Below are 5,271 nucleotides of genomic sequence, written 5' to 3'. Positions count from 1 at the left end.
CTCAATAAAACACTGTAAAATAAAAGTGCTGAATGAAAATCAATGTGAAGTAAGAAATTAGGATGGTAGGTCCAATTTGATTCCAATGATAGAGAAAGTCTTCAATGCCCAATAGCCACTCACAGTCATCTATTCTAAGCTATTACAATATAAACACAAGCTATTGGGGTGTGCCTCCTTAATCCACTGAACTAGTAAGTGCTTTTCTGTCTCTGTGAACAAATCACTGAGAAACCAAAAGCAGTGTGAACAGAAAAAATTGAAAAGCTTTGTGGACAGCACACTTCTGAAGAGAAGAAAGAAATAAGAAAGCATGGGTGTTTTCTACAAGTACTCACTCCCTGTGCTCCTCTGATGACTCCCTTACTCCAGAAGCCATCAGCCTTGAGGATCCAACAGACATGCTCAGAAACCAATTCAGTGACTTAGTTTATACCCATTGACACATTTATAACAGAAGAATTTATAAAGGCTGGTTTCACTGATGACTTCCTTTTGCAAATAAACACAAGCAACCAAAATAAAAAGTCTCCAGGTTTCAAGTTTCATATCTCTAGTCAAAACCAACTCAATGCCTTCATATCACCTTCCCAGCAGTATTAAAGGAGCAGTGTGCTCTGTAGCTTTTGTTGATTGGTCTTCATTCCTTTTCTCTAGTGTTGGTTTCCCAGATGCCACACTCAATACCTAAGAACACCAGCACTAGCCCATTCAGATTCCTTAACATTCCATAGTTGTGATCCTCTTTCTTCTAGGGATCCAGTTCTTTTGAAACAAGAGCACAGTGGGATTTGTATTACAGAGAATTGCAGATATGGGTTCTGTATCTGGCACTTTTCCTAGGATTTCAGAAAACTAGACTTTTAAAACCATTGTATTGCAACTTAAGCACAAGGACTTGACACTAATCCCCGGAACCCATGTCAAAAATAGTCAGGCACATTGCATGCACACTGGCAAGGCAGAGACAGGCAGATCCCTGGGGCTTGCTGGCCAGTCAGCCTAGCCTATTTGATGAGTTCCAGTTTAGTGAGGGACTGTCTCTCAAGAAAAGATGGATGGCACCTGAGGAATAATACATAAAATTGTGTTCTGGCCTCAACACACACACACACACACACATATATATATAGTATGTGTGTCATATTATATATATATATCATATAATGTATATATCATATATGTAAGTACATATAAACAATAATAAGTAACTAAAATATTCTATTAATTCAAGGCCTAATGAGGTTGATACATAGGCAAGTTTTAAAGAGGTAAAGTCCTAGTGATAATGACTCTATTAATTTTGTCAAAAGATGGAAAGAAAAGAGTGAAAGAAGAAAACATTGAAAAAAGACTTGATTTCCATTAAGCAGGGGAAATTATTGACTTCTTCAAGAAACGGCAAAGAATTTGCTAACAAAGGGAGATACTGAATGTTAGAAATGAAAGGAGTTATATAGAATTTCTAGTATGTTTCTTTTTCCAGATTACAAAATTGACATTGGAAGAACAATTGAAGAAACATGATATATAAAATAAAACATGAGCTTTAGCATCAAGAAACAGCAGAAGGGTATTTATATGTATGAACAGAGTTTCTTTTTATTCTTGTTTTAATGTTCTTGACCAATCCTTGAAAAAGAAATCACTTACTCTGTTACACACACACACACACACACACACACACACACACACACACACACACACATGCAAGCAGGGGGTGGGATATCCTTTTCATAATCTACAGAGTGATCACTGATTTCTTATTTTTTAGCTATGCTACTTTAGGAAATAGCACACCCACAAGATTCAAACTCTTCTTTTTGGTTATTAATATATTTAGGGACCTGATTGTTGCTTCAATGACAGGCTTTTATAATACCATTAAAGACCTATAGTCTCCAACTCAGACAGATTTGGGCAGCCATTCAATCATCCTTTCCTTACCTGTGATACAAGTCCATGGCGACAGCTGGTTATATCAGTCTTAAGGACAAGTAAGTCTAACATTCATTCTTAAGTATCTGTGCTGCTACACTGTTGTATGCTTCTCTCTCTCTCTCTCTCTCTCTCTCTCTCTCTCTCTCTCTCTCTCTCTCTCTCTCTCTGTGTGTGTGTGTGTGTGTGTGTGAGTGAGTGTGCATGTGCGTGTGTGTGTGTAATAGAGTGAATAATTCCCTATGGTGGGGTTGTTGAAAGATATTAAAACATTTAAAAAACTCCTATTGTATAACTCCCACTAATGATAGCCTCAAGGCTTTCTTTTTCTTCACCCAGGACTTTTAGTAGAAGAATATCTACTTACTGACTTCATTTTCTCTTGTTATCCACTCCTCAGTGTATCAAAATTAATTTGAACCACCGCTCTCCACTTTCCTTTAAGTTTTCTTATTCCATCAAGTTGTTTTCTTATTCCATCAAGTTGTTTTCTTTCATAATCCAATGGGCCCTTCTCTATTCTTGCCTTCTCAATCTCTCTCTCTCTCTCTCTCTCTCTTTCTGTGTGTGTGTGTGTGTGTGTGTGTGTGTGTGTGTGGTACACTTGCATATGCACACACATGAAGAGATGAAGAGATCAGGTGTTGATGCCAGTTGTCTTCCTAGATGACTCTCTACCTAATACTGAGGCAGTATTTCTTGCTGAACCTGGAGCAGGGTGGACAATAAGGTTGCAGGAATTTTCTATCTTTGCTTAGTACACACAGGGATTATAGTCAGGCCACCATACTTGGCTTTTTAAATGGCAGAGTTCTGGAGAGCTGAACTCAGGTCTACATGCTTCTGTGGCAAACATTTTATTCACTGAGCCATCTCCCTAACCATGACTAGTTTTTAAATTATAGAAGCCTTCCACTTGTTCAAAAGCTCCCTCCTTGAAACCTTAATTTCTGTGCATAGCATGTTATATTTTGATATTTTTCTTTGCCTTAGCCTTCTGATTCCTCTTTGATTATCTTTGTCATAGCTTCTCTTCTTGGGGCCCTCTAACATTGTTATTCCCTGAGGTTTTTCAGTGGCACAATGGTGCATGGCTCTCTTTGTTCTTTGAAGAGATCTTTAAAAGTATAGGTTTGGCTGCATTTTTCTTGACTTCAAACCTTTCAATCTTTTGCTAGGATGGATTCCAAATTCCTTAGTATGGAATTCAAGAGTATTTATCATTCAGTTTCTGTTTTTATCTCCAGCCTCATTTCTCATCACTCTGAATTTGGCAATTTCATGCTGTATTCGAACAGACTTAATTTTAATTTTCAAATGTATCTTGCTCTCTCATTTAACTCATGGCCTATTCTGACCTTGGAATCCTTCTCTTACTCTGTTACCTGACTCAAAGGTCTTTCCTGTCTCCACCCAAAGCAGTGTTAAGTGTTGCACCCAAGTAAACCTAAGAAACACTATATTTATTTCTATACAGCACTTATTTAATGTATTGTAATTCTAAATATACATACTTATCTGTCTCAAGAGAATGAGTTATAAACAAAAGGAATCATATTTTACTAACCTATTCCCAGTACCCTACAAACAACCTGGCTTAGCCAGCATAAGATAAGTTATGCTACAGTGTAAAATACTACCCCTCAAAGCTCAGTGGCTCCACAAAGAAAAAAGTTATTTCTTACTGTCACAAGAATCTGACATAGGTCAAAATCCTTTATATTGAAGTTCCTCCATGTGGTGACTCAGAAATCAAGCTTTTGTTTATTGACCTTGGCATTTCAACATATTTCCCTCTGGGCCCCAAGATGAATCTAATGGTGAAACACTGACTTTTAAATGCTTTAGCATAAAAATTGTAACTATTACTTCACTAACAGTGAACTGGCTAGGAATAATTTCATGAATCCAATTTAACTGCAAAGGATGCTGGAAAATAAAGAGATCGCATGGCTTGGGTGGTGAGCACTAATGATTTAACCAATGGAATAGTAAACCAGTAAGCCCCAATAAGAACAGTAGAAATGTATACCTTGATTCACTTATCAGATAATAAAATTATTGTAGGTACATTTTTAAAAGATGGGGAGCTTGTGTTTTGTTTGAGCCACTCAGGAATATATATATATATATATATATTTATTTATATATATTTCAACATTACCCCAGCCACTAATTTTCTGCTTCAGGATTTTTGTTATTGTTGTTGTTCCCCCTTGGTTTCCATCTGAAACTGGAGGGGGAAAATAAATAAATCTCACCCATCTGAAAACATATGTCTACACTACTAGGCTTCTGGGGTTCAAATAAGTACAACCTATAACACTTTGTCATCATTATCAGCAGTCAGTGCTGCAGGTACAGACAGCAAACACTAAGGAGATGCCCCTATAAGTGCTCTTTCTCTGTTACCTGACTCAAAGGTCTTTCCTGTCTCCACCCAAAGCACTCCTCATCACTCCTCATCATCAGCTTAGCACAGACTCCTATCATTCACTCTTCATATCACAGCCTATAATTGTAAACAGTCAAAATCAAAATCAGTCCTAAGCAGAACATAAAAATTATTACAAGAATTCCATAAAATAGTAGACCAAATAATAAATGTGCCAAACTCTTTGTGTTCACTTTATTAACCCCTTCCCTTCCTTCTAGCCATCAGTCCACACTTGCCTGTAACTTCCATTATCCCTCCATATTGTTTACATTTTCCCCAGTGATATTTGCCTGCAATGATAAACTGCTAGAAAGAATAGCAGTGATGGTATTATTAGGGACAAAAATGTTATTATTATACAAAATGGCATGATCAATCAAGTACGACAAAGCACAAAGGGGATAGGATATACCCATTAAAAACACATCAAGGCTAGGGTTACGATTCAACTGGCAAACTGCCTGCTATGTAAGTATGAGGACCTGTGTTGGGATTCTCAGCATCCTAGAACCTTCATCCAGTGACTGATGGAAGCAGAGACAGATACCCACAGCTAAACACTGAACTGAACCCATGGAACCTAGTGTCAGAGATAGAGGAGTGATGAGCAAAGGGGTCAAGACCATGCTGGTGAAACCAACAAAGACAGCTGACCAGATAAGAGGGAGCTCTTGAATCCCAGACTGATGCCTGAGAGGACAACAGGGGACTGATCCAGACTCCATGAATGTAGTCTCAGTGAGGAGGTCACAGAAATCACTGGGGCCTTGGGTAGTAGATCAGTGTTTATCATGTATATGAATGATCTTTGGGAGCCCATTCCAAATAGAGGGATGCTGTCTCAGCCTGGACACATGGGGAAGGGCCTAGGTCCTGCCCTGGATGAAATGATAGAC

Source organism: Mesocricetus auratus, unplaced genomic scaffold, assembly GCF_017639785.1.
Source record: "Mesocricetus auratus isolate SY011 unplaced genomic scaffold, BCM_Maur_2.0 Super-Scaffold_100003, whole genome shotgun sequence".
NCBI classification, from domain to species: Eukaryota; Metazoa; Chordata; class Mammalia; order Rodentia; family Cricetidae; genus Mesocricetus; species Mesocricetus auratus.
This window is presented reverse-complemented; position numbering follows the sequence as displayed.